The sequence below is a fragment of the Trachurus trachurus genome (genome assembly GCF_905171665.1).
Source record: "Trachurus trachurus genome assembly, chromosome: 10".
NCBI lineage: Eukaryota > Metazoa > Chordata > Actinopteri > Carangiformes > Carangidae > Trachurus > Trachurus trachurus.
The window spans coordinates 13,421,350-13,443,034 of NC_139894.1; the positions used below are offsets into that span (position 1 = coordinate 13,421,350).

The 21,685-nt window shown below is 42.9% G+C and overlaps 1 long non-coding RNA gene across 1 annotated transcript; it reads left to right on the forward strand.

The window, feature by feature from the left end:
* Nucleotides 1-11,046: 11,046 nt before the first annotated feature.
* On the forward strand, nucleotides 11,047-11,726 carry LOC310993079. Its single transcript, XR_014595727.1, has 3 exons — nucleotides 11,047-11,131; nucleotides 11,311-11,475; nucleotides 11,592-11,726. It is a non-coding gene; the product is annotated as an uncharacterized lncRNA (long non-coding RNA).
* Nucleotides 11,727-21,685: the final 9,959 nt, after the last annotated feature.

The following is a 21,685-nucleotide window of genomic DNA, read 5'->3' on the forward strand; positions in this document are numbered from 1 at the left end:
AATTGAGAAATGTCTGAATGGCCAATGAGGACCAGCTGAACCTGGGGGTAATCGTCCAAGAAATGTTTCATCAACTTGTGCGCTCCTTTCCTCAGCAGATTTGCATCCCCTCCTGTTCGCCTCATCTTTCCAACTTTCTCTCTCACTTCATCATTTGATGAATGACCCCGAACAGCTGTCAGTGTAGTGACATTTAATGGCTTTTGCAATCACTGTGACGTGTCTGCACCGAACAGAAGACCCTCTTTGCGCTCCCTCTTCATGTAGAGAAAAACAACATAAACCGCATCAGTGATTCACCCAGTCACTGAAACATGTACAATCAGGACGGTAAGGAATCCATTTATTTTTAAAATGAAAAAGTAATCAATGCTCCCAGGTAAACTTTCCATTTGAGCATTTCTAAGCATTAGGAAATATACGATTTTTTTTCCTTTAAAAGTTCTTCGTCAGAGTTTACCCCAGAGAAAGTGCTTAGTAATGAGTAGAATTGGCCAGGTAGGTATAGGTTGAATAGCACATTTCTCAATTCAAAAGTAATAAAATGACAAAGAGAGAAATAAATCAAGAAATTGCTCAAAATAAGAGAAATATACTGTAGTGATCCAAAAATAGTCTCAAGCTTAGTTAAAGGAATGTGTTTTTAGCTTTAATTCAAATGCAAGTTGTAGGTAATAGGTTTTTGCATTAACCTTCACTCCAGATTTACAATAATGATGTGGTACAGGGGCTGAACCATACCCCCAGATTTTGAGACTATAACAAGCGACAACTTTTGTACTCATACTGATGACAATGACGGCAAAGGGCTGAAAAATCTTTGTTTGTTTGTTTGGCTGCTGCTCTGCATTAAATAAGCATAAATTTGGAGGGCGCACACTCGTCTGCTTTGACTCTGTTTTCATCCTGAACTTGAGACGACAACAATGTTATGTGAGGAAAAAGCCAGAAGTGGCTTTGAGCTATAATTGAGCTTTGATATCTCAGTGTTTACCTCTTTGGTATTCATATCCCTAATACTGAACTTGTTTGTGACATAAAAACACAATAATTAAATAAAAATAAATAAAAATAAAAAATGTGCATGTTGTATTTAAATACAAATATTAATTTGCAGGAAAAAAAAACACTTACGTGTTGCGCACCACACCAGAGACAAAAAAAATCAATGCACATCCCAGAGATATGATGAAATCATGACAGCACATATAGATCTTTCTGATGCCTCAAGGTTTTCTACAAAGCTAATAAAATTCTTTTTCATTTCAGCACTGTTTTATTACCATGTGTTGTATTTCTCTTCAGGGGAGTCTTCTTAGCAAGGTTTGACACTGAATAATAGCAGTATAACAGAGTAGCAGTCTGTAATGTTGATAGCAGTTGCTTTGTGTAGGGGAGAGTGGGGTAAAGTGAGACACTTTTTACATTTGCTCCCCTCTAAGCGAGCTAAAAGGATTTATCAGTAACATTTACACATTTCGCAATTAATTCAGGATGTTGCCTAGCAATGGAAATTATCAGAATGTATTTAGGACGAAGGGCAATGAAAATATGATTGTTTAAAAAAAAAAGTGGTCTTGTGTCTCACTTTACCCCAGCTCAGGGGTAAACTGAGACAAACTAGAAAAATCAATGGGGTAAACTGATCCACTTACTTCCACTCTGAAACTACCATAACAACACATGTTGTAACAGTTAGAGTCCTGACAGCTAGCTTGACAACCACATTTTCCAGAACTAATGTCGGACTAGTAACAGAATCATGGGGATTGGTCAATTAAGCACTTTTGTTTTCTCAACACAAAGTGACTCAAGACCAAAATCAAATACAACACAAAATGTTTTAATTAACATTCAAATGACAGATAGAACCAGTTAGATAGTCTGGGGGTCAGGTTGTAGGCCCCGACAATCGTGACCATTTTGATCAAAAGTCCTCTTGTGTGTGGAGGGAGCCGACAAAGTGGAATGTGACTAAAATTGAGGTAATTAACCAATAAATAAGTGAGCTGACTGAGAGCACATAGCATAACAAAGCAGTGTGGCTACAGATCATTGATCACGCAAGATTTCTGGCTTGGGCGGCGAGATTCTAGTGTAAATCTTTGTGTGTGGTGTGCTCACAGTGTCTCACTCATGGATTTATTATAATGCATCCATGGTCTCACTTTACCCCGCAGCATTTGTCTCACTTTACCCCAACACCCCCATTTTAGAAAAAACAACCTCTCTTAGAAATTCAGGCTAATTTTCAGCCAGCATCATCACATGGTTTTATATGTTGGTAGTTCATCATCATGTATCATATACGTTTTTCTACCTGAATCAATTTGCTTTGGCACAACAGTTGATTAAATTGACACCAAGAAAATTTACTTTTACATGCAAAAATAACATTTTTGTGAAAAAAAACATGCTTTCCACAGCATCATGAGGTCCTCTTCTTCATGACCATGGGGAAATGGAAGGGGCTTGAAAACATAATGGTCACATGACCAAAAATGTGTTCCGTTTTCTAGATATAGGGGGTGTCTCACATTACCCGGTGTCTCACATTGCCCCACTCTCCCCTACTAGTGTTTAAGAATGACACAACTAAATATGCTGTAGTTTGTATCTTCTCACTCTGATTTTGGGTTTATGTTAGGACAGTGGGATTTGGTTAAAAAAAAAAGCATCACCTGCAGAGATTTTGTTGAGTGTGCCGTGTACTTTCTTCACTGAGTAGCAGCAGCAGCACTGAGTGTATTTGGTCATAAGCGGTCATATGGAACGCCTTCAGGTTATGATGTCCCGGAGTTAAGATGCGTGATATACAGATATAGATACCTGTGTCAGCTGGTCAGCGAGCCACAGGTCCACTGGTGTGCATCTGCACAGTGTGATGAATTGAGCAGTGACATCTGTCTGGGAATGTTGCTGTGCCACTTTGTCCATGGTGACCGGCTCATTGCTCAGTGGAGATGTGGAGTGTGGATGGGCAGCAGGAACGCCACCATCTGAGGCTAACAGGCCTTAGGGGCAGAGGGGGCATGTGGGACTCTGTTTAGGGTACATCTGGACAGCTGGCCGTCCTCTATGTGTTGGGGGAAGAGCCAGACTCAGCTGAAAGTCCAGCTGTCACTTCTGCCACGACAAATGTTAGTTTGTCTTACTCAGGTACAAACTTCCGATCAAAGTGTTTCAGTAATTGGGACAAAATCTGCTTTGCTTAGCTTCAGCCATCCGGTGTCATTTAATTTTTTTTTTTTTAGCAACCAAGACATTTCCTAAATGTTCTACTACTGCCTCTGGCTGTGTTTGAATGTTTTAAGAAATACCCCAGCAATCTATATCTGTACTGTTTGAATTAGAGCCTATTAGATGACTTTGAACTTGCACAGCTTTCACATCAGGTTCAGGTTTGTTAAGGAAACAATTTGTTTAGGTACAGGGGAAGTTTATGGTCTTGCCAGTGACTGTTGTGAAGTTTATTGGCTCTTCATTGACATGGTTAAAACAATGACCATCTCGTTATGGGGAGTAATCAACCTTGATAATGGTTAAGAGAAACCAATGTTTAATTTTCAGTTTGAAAAACAACAAACAAGTTTGTTCAAGCTAACAGACTCACCAAAGACCCAAACTAGAGGCACTCCAGACACCAGACCCCATCCCTCCACCATATTCATTGCAAATCAATACAGTGCACATTGTGTAATCCTGCTGACAAACCAACCAACCAACCAACCAACCAAGCAACAGCCACATGTGAAAGCACAGCCTTCTTTGTTGAGGCAATAAAACAAAATAGCTTATAAGATATTTCTTGTCACAACCAGATTTTCTCCTCTCCAGTGACTCTCTGGTTCTTATATAGGCTACAGTATTTGACTCTCATCTCCGCTTCATGTTCGCAACATTATCAGAAAATGACAAAGAAAATAGTTACACAACCCAGGAGGACATTAATGAAATGTAATTGTTCCTGAATGTTTAGAAGCGACTCCAGTAAAGATGCTGCTTTCACTCTGTGGCTGCACATATACTCAGTGTGTTTGCCAAAAACAAGACATATCTGGAGCTGATGCAGGTGGGTGAGAGTTAATTCTCTGAGACATCCCTCCACATTTCACATTATTGTGCAGTGGTTTTATTTGTTATGACATCATAAATTGTTAAGTGAATCATTTTAATTTCTTTTAATTACATTCTTGCCTTTCTTGGGGAATAGAAATATTGGATTGGATTGATTGGATACATCAATGTTCTTCTACCTTCTGGTAACACGTGAAGTTCCCAGAAAAACAAGCCCATGATCACATGTTTTTATTATTTGAACTATTACATTTGATCAACTTACTGGGGTAGAACAAACTCCTTGGGACTTTCAATGAAACCATATTTTTCTTGTATTATTCACTATTTAGAAATATAACATAAATCCCTCCCACATTTTTCATCCTCAGCCTATGCATTGTTTCATAATCCCCCTCTCTTTTTAAGTATTTACAGTAGATAAAAGTGTTTTGCCACCAAAGACAGGCTTATAGTGGATTTCAGCCAAGGTCCTGCTGCAAAGAACAACTGAGTTTCACATTGAAAGTTTGCCATTAACTTTCTCTTTCAAAGCCTTCATGTACCCACAGCACCTCAGGTCCAGAATTCCAATTAATAAATGTACACGCTTTTCTGTCTCCTTCATAAGGTGGTTGAGAGGGAAGATGCTGAACCTGTGTGAAGAGAGACAAACTTTTGACCACTCTGATCCATACATGTGACAGAGTGATGCTACACATATAGCTACAGGGACGGGCAAAACGCTGACAATATGCACCTTTGTCCTACGAGTCGACCATCTCAGTCCTCATCTTCCTCTTATTACCCTCATGATTAGGGTGGAGAAGTAAAATGATGTCCGTGTTAAACTGCGTGTTTAGCATTCTGCTGTTTTGTTTCAAGGCAAAATCAGGATCTGTCCTGTCTTAAGGTTTAGTGATGCCTGTCTTCTCTGTGCTGAAACTCTCCCATTTCTCACTAACAGGACATTTTCACCTTTCGGCACTCCTTCCTGCCTAAAGAAGTCTTTGGTTTATTTGTTTGAACTGACACAAGAGAAAATCTGCATATCGAGGGGCTATACTACTATGAAAATCATTTCCACAGTAATCCACAAAGTAAAGGTTTCCACAAAGTTTACCATTAACTGACAATCACACACTCCAGTGACACTGCAGGGAACTGTATTTTCTTGCTTCAATTTGCCACCTCAGACTTTAAGAAACGCAAGCCTATAGCTTTTTAAAAATGTTGAATTTAATTCAAGTTAGTTGTTAGTGTTAGCCCGACCAAAAGTACAGACAGAATGTAGTCCCTGGAAATGTGTGAATCTATCTTTCTCATATATTTATTAGAGTGAAATGTCATCATGACCGTAAAAGACAAAAAGTCAAAAAGAGAGAATAACAAGCAGATGGTCAAATACCAGATTTTCCAGTTACCACTAACAAGATGATAAATAAAATGAGGTCATTGCAACTTTTAGGTCATATAGTCATTATTTTTTGAATTTTTGAGTTATTTAAAGTACTATTTATGTTTATATCTGGCTATCCATCACGTTATTGAACATACGTGTCCTGTATTGTTACAATAGGGTCAGTGGTCATTGTGTGCAGATGCAGAAAGCAGCTTCAATCAATCATTATTAAAGCAAACCCCAGACTCAGGAGCAGCAAACAAGAGGCAGCTCTGCCTGAATGTTGCATTAAACAGATCTTATAATTCATTCATTATCTCCCCCTCTTGTCTTTTAACTACACAAATATAACACTGTTTGGGGAGCAGTTTCAAGTTTCCTCTTTGCATACAAAAGAGATGCATGCTAATGATACAGGAGCACGATTATTATATTAACTGCAGTGTGATCAAATACAATGTAACCCCACCGAGTATGTAAATGAGCTGATTAATTAGAAAGACTGCATTGTGCTCAGTTTCTTCTTCATGGTCATAGGGTACGGGACAAGGAGATGGAGGTTGCGCTTAGGGAAGAGAGAAAATCAATATCTCACCATTTCAGGTCTCCCTGGGCTTTTTTTAGTAACTCGATGCACAGGTGTTAATCACTGAGTCAATTGTTTCATTAATCAAGTGAGGAGTCCCTGAAGGTGGAGACAGGTATTACAGCTCTTTCTCTCACTTTCTTCTCTCTCATCCCATCTCTCTCTGTGTGTCCTGTCCTCCTCTTGACAAGTAGATAACTATCCCTAAAAGAGAGAGGAGATAGAGGTGACTGTGCTACAGCAGAGCCAGATCTCACCGGGAGGCTGTCAGGCTGAGCTCCAATAGCAAAAAGTTTCCTGTCCTGATCGTCTTATTTCCTCAGCTGGCTGTTGGGGCTGACGAGACCGGTTTTGTTTTGACACTTACTGTCACCTCCTCAGTCTGCTGAAATCTTACATAACAGCAAATGAGAACACAAAGGTTGCACATTGTGACGGTTTCAGTGTGAGGGTGCGTTTAGGTTTATGGTCGGGGTGCCAACCAGGTCTCTCTCCTGGTACGTAAGATTTTTTATATTATTTTGTTTTTGACCTAACACACTTTATACCACACACATATATCCAAAACCCCACAAAAGCAATACACACACAGTGTACAGCTCAATTAATCAACCAAAAACCAGCACTTGATCAACATAAACAACAAAAACAATCTTTGCAATGCAGCAATCCAATAATCAAGTCCAACGCAAAATCAGTTCAATAATCAATGTTCAGTCTTTTATTTTGAAAGGGGAAAAAAGGAAGAAGAAAAAAACTCTTCAAAGAAAAAAACCCTTTCTGGAAACAACACAAAACCACAGGCCGAGTATAAGGAGGAAAAAAAACCCTGTTAACGCAGGAGGGAAACAAACGACTCGGTACCTGGGAGGACAGTCAGTCTAGTCGGGTCTGTCTGTCTGTCTGTCTGTCGGGGTGAAGCCTCCGCACCGGGAGGAGGGTTTCAGGCGGCGGCCTGCCGGTGTTGACGGTGGAGGAAGGAATCCGCTCAGGCCGCGGTGGTGAGGATTAACGCTCACGTTAACGGGAGGAGATCCAGAGATCCGGAAGACGGGATGTCGGTGTTGACGGCGGAGAAGGGCTCCATGCAGGTAATGCGGCGAGGATTAACGGCTCACTTTCTTTCTACCGAGCATAGGAGCTCCGACGCAACCGACCCACTCTCTGTCATCCAACCCGCACAGTGGCAGAGGCGGAGATTTAAAAGACCGGCGCCATTAGTGTCGGGACGAATCGGCGCCGCACAACGTACAGAGGGCGGACATGAGGGCGTGGACAGCCGGGCTGTCACACTCCTCCCCCCCTGAGAGAAGCCTGCACGTAGGAGGGCTTACTTTTTCCTTCCTCCCTCGTACACAACGGAAGTGGGGAAACCAGGAAAATCCTCCTCGTCACTGTCCTGCTGGAAGATGTCCAGGAGTCGTTGACGCTGCTTCCTGTCCACCTCTTCAGCCAGGGGATAACAGGGCTTAAGTTGGGCCACATTAACAATGCGGAGGTCCTCTCCTGTGTCCTCCAGGACAACTTCATAATTTAAAGGTCCAAGTTTCCTGGTGACGCGGTACGGGCCTTTCCAGCGAGGAGCCAATTTGGCGGTGAAGGACTTGTCAGCTCTCGAGTAAGGGTGAGTACGCAACCAAACACGATCATTTTCAGTGAGATTTCCTTCTCTTCTTCCTTTATCATAATTTTGTTTTTGTCGTTTCTTTGCCTTTTCCAGGTTGCTTTTCACAAGTTCCCGCAGCTCTGCAAGCTGGGTTGCGGTGGTGTAGGCAGGGGAGTCCGGACCACACAGCTGGGGACTCAGCTCAGCATCCATGGGTCCCTTCAGACAACGGCTGAGGTTGAGTTCTGCAGGGGTAACTCCGGTTGCTTCGTGCACCGCTGAGTTTAGTGCAAAACGGAATTCAGGTAGATATCTGTCCCAACTTTTGTGGTTTTCCCCCACATAGGAAGCGATCATAGCTTTGAGGTTGCGGTTGATCCTTTCTGTCAGGTTCGTCTGTGGGTGGTAAGGTGAGGTCCTCTTCCGCTGGAGGTTCCATCGCTCACAGATGTCGTCGAAGACAGAGGACATGAACTGCGGGCCTTGGTCGGACAGGATGAAGGTGGGAACCCCCCAGCGAGTCAGGATCTCCTTCCTGAGAACCTGGGACACTGTCTCTGCAGTGGCTGTCCGAAGGGGAAACATTTCGACCCATCTGGTGAAGTAGTCCACAAACACAATAAGGTAGAGGTTGCCAGCGGAGCTCCGAGGGAAAGGGCCCATTAGGTCAACTCCGAGCATTTCCCAGGGTTCGTGCACCATGGTTTGTTGGAGTTTACCTGGGGGTTTCCTGTTCTCAGGTTTGTGAAGCTGGCAGACCTGGCAACATCGCACATGATCCCTCACGTCCATACTCATCCGGGGCCAATACACCAGAGCTTGCAGCCTTTTATAGGTTTTATATCTCCCAAGATGGCCAGACAGGGGGTCATTGTGGTAGTGTTGGAGTAGCTGTGGTCGGAGTGAAGAAGGGATGTACACTTGGTACAAGGTTTTGTGAGGTAACTGCACCACTCTATACACTTTATCCTCCAAAATTGTAAACTTGGTGGTCTGTGTTTCATGCACTTCTCCTGTGTCTGTGATTTTCTCATACAGGCTGTGGATATCAGTATCTCCCTGCTGGGCTTTCCAGATGGCCTCATCGGTAACTTGGAGGTGCTTGGTCGTATCCCTCTTGGAGCGCAGCACGACAGCACAGGTGGCAGGGGACTGCGGAAGAGCATTGACAGGGGCCCGGGATAGTGCGTCAGGGACGGTATTGTATTTTCCTTTACGATATTCCACAGTGAAGGAAAATTCTTGAAGCCGAAGGGCCCACCGGATCAACCGAGTGCTGGGCTTGTTGGTTTTGAAAACCCAGACGAGGGAAGAGTGATCTGTCACCACGGTGAAATGTCTGCCATCCAAATAATACCGCCATTTCTCTAGGGCCCAGATCACAGCGAGACACTCCTGCTCGGTGGTGGAGTAATTCCTCTCCGCCTGATTTAAGGTCCGGCTGGCGAAGGCGATCACCTGTTCCGTCCCCAGTCCAGTCTGCTGAGCTAGAACAGCTCCCAACCCAATGTCACTGGCATCAGTGTAGACGATAAAAGGGAGGGTGAAGTCAGGATGTCCCAGTACTGGGGGAGAAATCAGGAGTTTCTTCAGGGCCTCAAAAGCTGCCTGACATGAAGCAGTCCAGATGAACTTGGCTCCTTTCCGCTTGAGAGCATTGAGTGGCTCGGTCAGCTGGGAAAAATTTGGCACAAACCGATGATACCAACCCGCCATCCCAAGAAACCTTTGGAGCTCCTTGATGGTTTGTGGGATGGGGAAGTCTTGCACGGCTTGTGTCTTCTCAGCGTCCACTTCAACTCCAGCGGCGGAAACAACATGGCCAAGGAACTTCAGGGAGGTCCGGAAGAACTGACTCTTCTTCATGTTTACCGTGAGGTTAGCTTCTTTCAGCTTATCCAGAACAGCTTGCAGGTCATAACTGTGTTGTTCAAATGTCGTTGAATATATGATGATATCATCCAGATATACAAAACAGATTTTCCCTCGTAGATCCGCCAGAACGAGCTCCATCAGCCGTTGAAAGGTTGCGGGCGCGTTTTTGAGCCCGAACGGCATCACCTTGAACTGATAGAGGCCAAAGGGGCAGACGAAGGCAGTCTTTTCCTTGCTGCTGAGTTCCATCTCCACCTGCCAGTAGCCACTGTTGAGGTCCAAGGTAGTGAAAACAACAGCTCCTGCCAGGGATTCCAAAATCTCTTGGATGTTGGGCAAAGGATAGGCGTCAGTCTGTGTGGCTGTGTTCAGCTTCCGGTAGTCGACGCAGAACCTTGGTTTTGGGTCGTTCTTTTTCGGCACCAAAACAACCGGAGCTCCATACGGTGAGATGGATGGCTCAATGATATCTTTCTCCAACATCTCCTCCACTTGTTCTTTAATGATTTGAAGTTTGGTTGGGGATACACGATAAGGTTTCTGTTTGATGGGTACGTCCTGTGTAAGATAAATTTTGTGTGTGAGCACGTTAGTACTGCCAAGTGCCGAGGTACAGACTTCAGAGTTTCTCTGTATTTGACACAACAACTGAATCTTTCCAAACTCATCCAGGGAAGCTCGGCTGATGGCGGTCTCCAGGAGGTCATGGCAAGGTGGCAGAGGTACCAGATCAACAGGAGCCACAGCAGAGAAAAAGGCAAGTTGAGATTGATGCTCTACATTTGGTCTTGCTGGGGAATCTCGCAGAAACTGATACTGGCGCTTCTTGTTAGTTTTAAACCAGTAGCGACTGTCAGAGACGTCAAACTGCAGGCCGGAGAAGTAAATGAAGTTAAGCCCGACTACTGCAGGAAAAGCGAGGCTGTGGACAGGCAGGATAACGCAGGGTAAGGTTATTGATTGAGTCTGGACGGTGAGAGTCATCTCACTCCATCCTAATGGCTGTCGTCCCTCTCCATCTGCCAGGTAGAGAGGTCCCCTCGTCCAGGGCTTCATCGCATCCTGTGGCCTTTTGACTCCTGCCCACACACTCTCATTAATGAGGGTGTAGGAGGAACCGGTGTCCAGGATGGCAGCTCCTTTCCAGGGTCCAATGCTCAATGGCACCATCAGCTGGCAGGGAAGGGTACTGTCAGGGGGAGCTGTAGGGGTGGCTGCTGCAGAGTGAGTATGGGGAACAAGGGATCCAAGGGTGGCATGAGCTCCGTGATTATATGAGGGTTTGTCTGCTTGCTGCTGCTGGGGTCTAGGGGAAGACGAAGCTCTGTTTTGGTTAAACTGGGGACAAGAGGCTGGGGCGTGGCTCCCTCTACAGCGCCAACAGTAAACTTGGGGGGGTCGGTTATGGCTGGGCTGGTTCTGTCTCCCAGGGTTTTCTCTGGAAGGGGGCGGTACAGTGGGGTCAGATGCAGTAGGTTTTGATGGGGGTTTCCTTAATGATTTCCTCTGTTCATACTGCAGCTGGTTCTCCCGGTCCTTTTCGAGTTGCTGACCCAGACGAACAAGCTCGTCCACGGAGATGACTCGGCTGCTCCTTAGCTGACTGGCAAGTTGCGGGTTTACATTTTTCAATATCAACTTAATGATTTCTTCCTCTTCAATGTGCGGTTTCCAGCGCTTACACAGGGCCTCGTACATGTATGCAAAGTCCCGAACACTTTCTCCTTCAGTCTGAACTCTGTTGCGCACTCTTTCGGCTAACTCATCTTCATAATCTTCCGACAGAAATGCAGCCCGGAATTGCACCTGAAATCCTCTCCAGGTCTGGACTTTGAGGCGGGCTACATCCCACCAGTCCCTCGCAGTCCCATGGAGCACGTTCCTCAGAGTGGCAAGGAGCTCCTCATCAGTGAGGGGGTTAAGGGCCAAGAAATCCTCACATCGCTCCAGGTACTGAAGGGGATCTGAGGGGTCGTTCAATCCTCCAAATGTAGGGAATTGTAGTTTGACAGGACATGGTCCCACAAACCTGCTCTTTGTTTCTCCTTGTATGCTGGATCCACCAGGCGACTCAAAATCTGCTGCCTGCAAGTCTGGATGGGCAGTGGAGTGTAGTCGGTGTCGGGCTGATGGGAGCTGTGGTAGCGGTGGCTGAGTCTGAACACTGGCATGCTCAAAGGAGGTGGAAATTTTAAGTGCAGTCACCTCCTCTGTCAGTGCTTTCATGGTGCCTTGGCAGCAGGATAGCTCCCCCTGCAGGTGAGTGATGGCGTCTGCCACAGGGGTGAAAGTGGAATGAAGATCCTTTAGTAGTTCTGTGTGATGATGTTTTAACCTCCAACCAAGAGCTGCATTGAATTGTGCCCGCATGTACTCAAACTGTTGTTCCATGTGCTTGAAACCGTTAAGCTGTTGCTCATGTATCAGATCAGTTAGGGTTTCCGTTGCTCGTTCAGCATTTGTGGTGATTTGTGCTGACAGCTGTTTCAGCTGCTGCTGAATCCCAGACTCAGAGGCTTGGGCCAGAGGGGGAATGACAGGAAGTTCCAAGTTTCGAGGAATTAAAAGCGGTGCGAAGTCAGGTTGTACGGTGAGGTCCATGTCCAGCAATGAATGGGAAGTGAGGGGCAACTCCTGAGCAGCGTTGGGCTCCAGGGAGCCATCTATTTCAGGCAAGGTGTGGTAGTGAGTGGCCATTTTGTTTCCTTTGTTCTTCTTTTGTTTTCCCACAATAAATCCTCTCCACACTTGACACAGTTGCTTTTGTGTGTTTATTTGCTTTTGGGTTGGTTGCTCCTTTAGGCACAAGGTTCTCTTTTTTTTTTTTTTTTTTTTTGGTTTTGTTTTGGTTTATTTTGAGGGTCCCATCTGGGGTGCCACTTTTTTATGTGACGGTTTCAGTGTGAGGGTGCGTTTAGGTTTATGGTCGGGGTGCCAACCAGGTCTCTCTCCTGGTACGTAAGATTTTTTATATTATTTTGTTTTTGACCTAACACACTTTATACCACACACATATATCCAAAACCCCACAAAAGCAATACACACACAGTGTACAGCTCAATTAATCAACCAAAAACCAGCACTTGATCAACATAAACAACAAAAACAATCTTTGCAATGCAGCAATCCAATAATCAAGTCCAACGCAAAATCAGTTCAATAATCAATGTTCAGTCTTTTATTTTGAAAGGGGAAAAAAGGAAGAAGAAAAAAACTCTTCAAAGAAAAAAACCCTTTCTGGAAACAACACAAAACCACAGGCCGAGTATAAGGAGGAAAAAAAACCCTGTTAACGCAGGAGGGAAACAAACGACTCGGTACCTGGGAGGACAGTCAGTCTAGTCGGGTCTGTCTGTCTGTCTGTCTGTCGGGGTGAAGCCTCCGCACCGGGAGGAGGGTTTCAGGCGGCGGCCTGCCGGTGTTGACGGTGGAGGAAGGAATCCGCTCAGGCCGCGGTGGTGAGGATTAACGCTCACGTTAACGGGAGGAGATCCAGAGATCCGGAAGACGGGATGTCGGTGTTGACGGCGGAGAAGGGCTCCATGCAGGTAATGCGGCGAGGATTAACGGCTCACTTTCTTTCTACCGAGCATAGGAGCTCCGACGCAACCGACCCACTCTCTGTCATCCAACCCGCACAGTGGCAGAGGCGGAGATTTAAAAGACCGGCGCCATTAGTGTCGGGACGAATCGGCGCCGCACAACGTACAGAGGGCGGACATGAGGGCGTGGACAGCCGGGCTGTCACAACATGACACTGCATTAGATATTCTGTTGTTTTTTTTGTGTGTGTGTGTTTTTTTCCCCGTCATTTATGGTTAAGGATGTATGGGAAATCTCAAAAGTCAGGGAAATTTGGCCAATGGGGCAATCTGCCACATGCATCAGTCATGGTAGAGTGCAGATTCAAAAACCTGCAACTGTTCAATTAGCCATTTAATTATAAATGAATATTGGTTGAAGTGCAAATACTTAACTTTTTCTCTCTCTCCTTCTTTTTAACACAATATTTTTGTACATATTAACTTGAATTAACATTCACTATTATTATATCATTATTAGAGCTGTTGTACAAAAATAAGTGTCTTCCCTGTAGTCATATACACAGTTGCACATAAAGTTGGAATTATTATTATTATTATTATTATTATTATTATTATTATTATTATTATTATTATTATTATTATTGTTTTCAGTCACAAGTTTTAAGAAGATATACACTTGATCTTTCATGGATAAATCACATTGTCACAATCATTTCATGAGAAGAGGTTAAAAAAATATTTTATTCCAACTTTATGGGCAACCGTTTTATGTTAAATGTATAAAACTGATATGGAATTTTCTATGTCTCTCTAAAGATCTATTCATCATTGATCATTGATCAGCATTCTTAGATTTTGTCTATCTATCATTTCCTGCTTCGTCACTAATCATGAATCTACAGTATGAACACGCAAATAACTGTTGAACCAAATTATCATAATAGTCTCATGTTCCAATGGAATTGCTAAAAAAAATACATTTTCAGTGGATATGCACGGGAGGTTTAATTATTTCACATCACACCTGTATAAGTGGTGTATTGGACCATGATTGGACCCCATTAGTTGACATCTTTGGACCACATTAGTTGACATCTCAAAGTTATGCTTGTGCATACTGTACATGTTTTGACCTCAGGTGAAAGGTGAGCTCACAGAAAATGTTCCTTCCAGCAGATAAATGTGTACAGTCTCCTAGTGTCAGACTCTGTACATGCATCATTCTGCAAAACAGTCAATTAACAACATGGAAAACACATTTTTGAGTGAAGGCGGGGAGGGTTTGACTGATTAGATGTAAACAAGAGTGGCACACAAAAACCAGATCTATATAATAACGACCAAACAGGTTTATAGAAAATCTCAGGGGAGGTGCGCCATTAGGGTCAGTTTTGCGTTTTGAATTATAATGAATGTGTTTGTATGGAGACCTTGGTCACAAATCTTGTGTCAGCAGTTAATCATTGAACATTGATGAATGGGGGCTCATTGTCATTGACTAGGGGATAAATAAAATCATTACACCAAGAACAATTCCCCTTCCTATTAAACCAAAGGAATGGCTCAGGCAATGGTGTGAATTTGAAAGCTGTCGCCAACTTCTACCAGCGCACTGAAACTGATGTGTATTGGATACTACGCTCTTATATTAATTGTGCATTCACTTTCCCTACCACCCAGTGTGTCATGAAGTACAGTTAGCAAAATGCATTTAGTCTCTTTGACAACTAATTTATATATGAAGTCGAGGCCGAGCTACTTGTGCGGATGCGGAGGGTTCATATTTTACACTTCAAAGCTAATTGTTTCTCAGAAGCCTTGAGAGAAAGAATAATGAGAAAAAGGGCCCTGCTTTCATAATAGATGCTGGCATATACAGTTGGAAAGCCAGATTACACATGAGAATAAATAGGATGCACACCCAATGATAAAACGTGTCAGCTTCATTAATAGGACTGGTGTTCACGTGTGTTTCTGTTTCCTAGTATTTTTTTTTTATTCTGCTCTCCAGAGCTTGTGCTTCACCACCTCAACAGAAACCTGCAGTCTATGACAAGAGAGGAGTGAGGAATGAAGGTTTTTTTGTTGCAGACCCTGCTTCTATCCTTGAGATCTCCTTGAAAGACTGAATTCCTACCTGCTCAAAAAACCCTTCTCTCTGCTCCTTCATGTAAAATGTATACATGCACTATGTATGTACGGTATAAAAGCAAAGATAAAAAACTGTTGTGAAAGTTGTAATGTGATTATAAAGCACTTTTTTTCTGAAAGAGCAGATAGGGAAAGAGTGTGATACTGTATCTTATCCCTTGTGGCACTTACTGTACTTATGGAAAGCCTGAGAAGACATGATTTTGATCAGCCATAAGGAAGCAGCGCTGTGCACTGACTCTGATGGCTGAGAATAATCCCCCAGCAGAGGCACATAGTTATTAGCATCCTCACTGGGACCCAGGCAAGAGATGAGCGAGCCATAGTGCATATATGAGACAAATAAAGGTGAGATGTGAGATTTCTCCTCACTGAGATAATCATGTGAACAGATGAGCCCAGCTTGGACCCATCTCTGAGGCTCACCAGCAAAATGGAGCTGACAAATACGGGGACTGGGAGATGTGGGGAGCGATTATGAGCATGGCAGAGAGGAAGCCCTTGGTGTGGCAAAATCTCTTAATGTTCTTGGATGGAGATGGCGAGTCACGCTTGGGAACTCCACGCATGTGTGTGTGTGCATGTGTGCGCGGGTGCATGTACCACTAACAAGCCTAGCGGAGTGTCATCTCGGCCTTATCGCTCTGCCACTCATCCTGAGATCATGTGTGTGTTGTGTGTGCATGTTCAAGCATTTGTGTGTGTGTGTTTGTTTGCACTTACCATGTATGACCTCCGATCTCAAACACCTTTGTGTTTTGACATTAAAGGTGGCTGGTTGTTTGCCTTTTTAATTCAGGAGAGGAGACCTTGTGCTAGTAAATTCACTCTTCCGTGAGCTTGACAGTTTGAATTCCTTAGAGTCTTATGATTGGAGGAGGAGGAGGAGGAGGGCGAGGCAGACAGGAAAAGACTTTGACAGGGCTCTTTAGGTGGGGACACAACAAAGGTGGGCTTGGTTTCATTTTCGTTCCCAATGACTTTGTGCTGAATATGAGTTTCGCTCTGATGACTTCTGAGTCCCAAATCCCACCAGGATTTTCAGACTAGATTCCAGCCGTCCCAGCATGGAAGTTTGTTCTGGGTGGGGGGGGATACAAGGAGATGTAAATGAGAAAAAAGGACAGAAGATGGAAAGGAGGCTAATGCTGGGATAATACAGTCACATTTTGGGAAAAAGTGGGAAATTCCTGCTCCGTGGCTTCCTTCTCATCCTTAATGCCGGATCACTTTTTTTTCCCCCTTCTGCCATGGTTCATTGGTGATTTAATAACCTTAAATTACAGTTCTAATTTGAATCAAAGTGACAGTGAATGGAGTGTGTCCAAAAACAGATTACCTGTGCTGCATATCAATGAGGACAGCCTGTCTGAACGGAAGCTACAGTCTTATGGCAGTTCACTTCACTTCAGTTTATATGATTGAACTGTTTTGTTTACTGTACAAAAAGTCATCTATTTTTCACTGATTGCATTTATACAGTGCAACGTTACCCAGAAACGCCTAGATATTTAATTTTGATTGCAGGAAAACTGCAAGAGAAGCACCAGAATTAACTTCTACAGTAGATGACGCAGCTGAAGTAGATATGATTCCCTTTCAGTGATTTTATCAGTTGGTAAATTTTTGTGCCTGCAGTTTTGATATTGACTTTTTATTCCTTTTTAAAAAATCTCTCTCTCTCTCCATGTCCCCTCACACAAGTTTGAGATGGATTAATAAAATGAAATGTAATGCTGTTGCTGCACTCCGCCATCTTTCTGCAGAATTGGCAGAATATAAAAGCTCCCCTTTCATTAAGTGTGCAAATGGTTTCTTTGACAGCAAGTGTCAAAAACATGCAAGAGGTCTATTAATAAAGGATTGGGGAAGCACACTGGAGGGGTAACCTCAGTGTGGCTTTAACCTTAATGGTCATCTTTCATGAATTTTTCAATTCTTCATTAAGGTTTAAGCCATTAAAAGTGCATTTGTTTCAACTATATACTGTCAAAGAAATGACAAATATGCAGAGGTAATGAAACTGCTGCATATCTATAGACCACATTTGCATAAAAAACTTGAAGCAGATGAGTAATTTGATAAACACAGCCCCGGGCAAAACTAGGAGCCATTTGTTTTTGCCTGAAGCCATACAAATAGATAAAAAATAATAAAATAATGGTCATGCTTCATGCTCAGTGCAAATCAGTAGTGTTAAGAAACCAGCAGAGACTGAGTGAAATCCTCATTTAAAAAAAAAATCCTGATCAGTGAAGAAGCAAAAATATTAAAACATAAGCACAACACAACAATACTGTATGTAATGCTCAACACAGTGCTTGGGAAAGTCTCTCACCATATGAGAGGAAAAGCTATTCCCCCTCCCGACGGTAGAAATTGAGTGACCTTATTTCTCCCCTTAACTTGTGTCTCTGCTTAAATGTTTTCTCTCCTGTACACCCACTATTGTGATGTAAATGAGATGCATATTTGGCTCACCCTGCTCTACTGAAGTGGAAAGGTAAATATTTGCATTTCGTTTGCAGGCTGGAGTGTGCGCTACATTGCATTGTTGCATTAACCCGTGTCTTCGAGTGCTACAACAATGTATGCACGCTAATCGGCCTATACTGGAGCTCCGCGCATACCAAAGCTGGACTTAGAAGTGTTGTCTGTGTGCTGGTCAAACCCCTCATGTTATTCCAGTGTGACTCATTAGAAGAACTCTTTACCCCTGTGTTGTTTGTTCCTCCAGTTTTCCAAGCGATGTGATTCTGGATATGCCTGACCAATATCTTTTATTTTTCTCAGATGCATTTGTCAATGCAAAATGCTTTAGGTCAATCAGATGTAACAAATGAGCTCAATGTTCTCACACTGTCCCTGTCTGAGCTCCTATTGATTTGATTTCACTGAACAGAAAGGTGTAATTTCACTCTCCCATTTCTTCCGCACCATTGTGCCATTGACAGTGTACTGTTTTGTTTTCAGGATGGATAATTAACCCCTTCCATGATCCATGTTCCAGTCACATCTTTTCAGGTCACAAACACTTTGCTTACTGACGCGGCCTTTTTAGAGCAATCTCGGCTAAATGACTGGGGCAGCACTGGATTGCACAGAACATCTTACTGTACGTGTTCAATCAGGCATGGGTGCCCCTTTATGAGAGCGGAAATCCTGATGCAAAGATAAACACATCAATGGAATGATATAGATCTAATCAAGCTCTATTTAACTATAAAAGGGCATCGCTGACAAGGGCTCTTTTTGGTTGTATACAGGGTTGCTTTTTTTCCTCTGCAAAGGCAGAAACAGAAACGTTTGGAAACAATGATGCAGACATCCAAATTTATTTCCAATTCCCCTCCAATGTTCCCTTTTCCAACCAACTTTTTAAATTTATAAGTAATTCTATCTCATCGTGAGTTGAAGCAAAGAAATCTCAGGTCTTACGGTGCGTTCACACCAAACGCAATGGACGCGATGAACGCCACAACTTTCCATTCAAAGTCAATGTAAATGACGTGATGACACGCGATGGCGCGTTGGGGCGATACAAGCGACGCGATGACGCGTCCATCGCTTCATCACGTTCATCACTTGAAGTTAAAAAATTTGAACTTTTCAAGCGACATCGCGTTGACGCTGTGCCGCGACATCCAATCAGTGTTGATATTCAACCACGTCACTGACACAGCTACCATAGTTACGCCAGAGACAGACATTTCAAAACATGGTGAAGAAGATTACTGTGGCTGTAGTCTCGCTCACCAGACCCTCCTTCAGAGAAGAACTGCGGCTTTGTAAAAAGAAAAAAAAACCCGGGGCTGTGCGTGTTTTCCTCAGATCAATAATATACATCCATGGCCGTTTCCCGGAGCTTTACGACACGACGGTGTACTTTTACCGCGATCGTAATAAAAAAGATAATGCCTGCAGAGGGTCAGAGGACCTACAGCTTCCTCCTTGTGAATATTTCATATGTATTTATATTTATTAATATTTCTCAGCCATGGTTGACTAGAAAAAGAAAATAGCGGGAGGTGGGTTGCATCATAGCGCGATGAAGCGATGGTGAAAAATCTGACAAATGTGTCAAGCAACGCGATACTCGCGTTTGGTGTGAACACACCGTTACTCCTCATTGTTGCTGTTCCTTGTCTGAAGTGTTTTATGCAATTTCAAAAAACCCGCAAATTAGAAAATAGAAAAACTAGCACATAGGCACCTGCATGCATTTTCAGGTGTGTCATGACATTGCTATGGAGCTCAAACACTCATCTGTATGGATATAGTTTTACTTTTAAAACACTATATTGAAATGAAACTCTATTAGGTTTGTGGTGAATGGGTTTTTTCATTCTTGAGAACAGATCATAAAGCATTTACATATGTGAGCATGCAAGTGGTTAAATGCCAAAAATAGTATATTGTGGCGAGGTTTACAGTTGTCCCCTTGTGTTACAAAGAGATTAACATTAATCTCCCTCATGCTGTGGACATTTTTTAAGCACAATATTTATGCATTCATAAAATGGACATAAGAACATCAGGACGTCATTTTCTTTTCCCCAAATACTTTGTGTCCTATTGTCCCATAGCTTTGTTAGAGCTGCAATGCTGCCCCTTATATGCCAGAAGTTTCAAGATTGTTCCTTTAACAGGTATTATATTCTAGGTGTTTTAGAAGGTCAAAGATTCATATGGCAATCTCAGTCTAGTTATATTTACAGGATTTGAGGTGCAGTGGTCAGCAGACTGTGCTGAAGGACTCTATGAACACTGGATGCAGCATCATGGCTGAGGTTGCATATCCTTAGTCCTTCACGTCTTCATTTGACCTCATAATGTTTTCCATCAAGGTCAAAGAAAAGAAGAATTTTTTCTTGTACATTTTGGCCACAGCTTTGGGCTATATATTTGAGCATGTGCCACGCAATGAAAGAAAACAATATAAATTCGACAATGGTCCGATTAATTTGCCATTGCCACCCGAAGGGCAATAACCCGGTTCAATGAACCAGATATTTGGTGAGTCTGCCAACACTGCTATTGAGTACATCTGTCCCGCTTTACCTGTAAGGGGAGAGTTGTTTTGTAATGGTGGAACATAAATCAAACTCCACTCTCTGCAACATGTGTAAGCGCTGGGACCTCTGGACAGGAGGACACGACTCTTCACAGAAAAATGTATATCACAGTGAATCTATTGATGGTAAATCAAATTTAAACAGATCAAAATCAAGCTTATTTATAAAACACTAAAAACATCCGGGGTTAACTCAACAAAAACAAAAAATATAGACAACTTCAATGAAACTGATGAAATATCTTGTGATCTGTTGGTCCTGCATCTAAACATGATGTTTAAGCGACCAGGTGGGAATGATATTTGTTGGAACAAAGTCATTTTAATACTGCCATGTTTGATAGATGAATTAGAGGGTAATAAGCAATTTACAGTACAAGTCATATGGTCCTCACTTCACATGATGTGGTTATGTTCAAGCATGATGTTTTGAGAAACATGAAATATAGGCTACAGGAAAGCAGAACAGTGACTATTAGTTTGTTTGTCATTTCAGGCCTGCTCTTTTATTTGGTGAGAAGATCTAGTGAAGATGATCCAACAGCTCCCTTGCAGCTTCATATCCAGGAACCTGACTTCACACAGCCTCTGAGACGCCTGCATGAACTATTTGTTTGAGGTAGGATCATACTTACAGTATCACCTGGATTGGTACCATCTTGAAAATGAATTACTCTCACGGTGTGTACAAATACTGAGTTTATAATGCATTTTAGTTTGGTTTGCATTGAGCACTTAACTACACAAATAACATTTTGAAACAATCTCATAGTCTAGTATTAGTAGAAAACCATAATTCATATAAAATAAACTTGTACACATTAACAACACATTGTGCCAACTCTTGCACCTGGGCCACTTTACTTCATATTTCCTAGTGCCGCTCCTGTTTTGAATATCAACTCTGTGTTGTTCCTTGAAGTTACCGCTGCTCTGTTTGGATGGGGGAAAAATGGGTTGTTCAGCTGGCAGTTTCCTGAAACACTTGGGTACCCGGGTAAATAAAAATATATTCAGGCACAGGCACTACTTTGGTGAATAACATTTCACAGTGCCTTGAACCAAAATGCATCATAGAGAGAAACTGCAGCCAAATTGAATAAGGTTGGCAAAAAAAAAAAAAAAAAAAACATGGCTGCTGAAGTGGCTGGTTTGCTTTTACTGACTGTAGCAGTATGAGACTGCGCTCTGGCACTGCCATCCTCTGAATACAAGCCAAGGCCTCCTGCGTGCTACTGAGGTACAACAAGGTTGCAGCTGCGCAGCACTTTAAAGAGAATATTTAAATGCCTGCTGATAAATTGGGCCCTGTGGTGTGCTGTGTCTGTTTGTTCACTTCATGTGTTTTGGTGTCCTTGTCAAATGATCTTTCCGTCTGCACAGTCAGCAG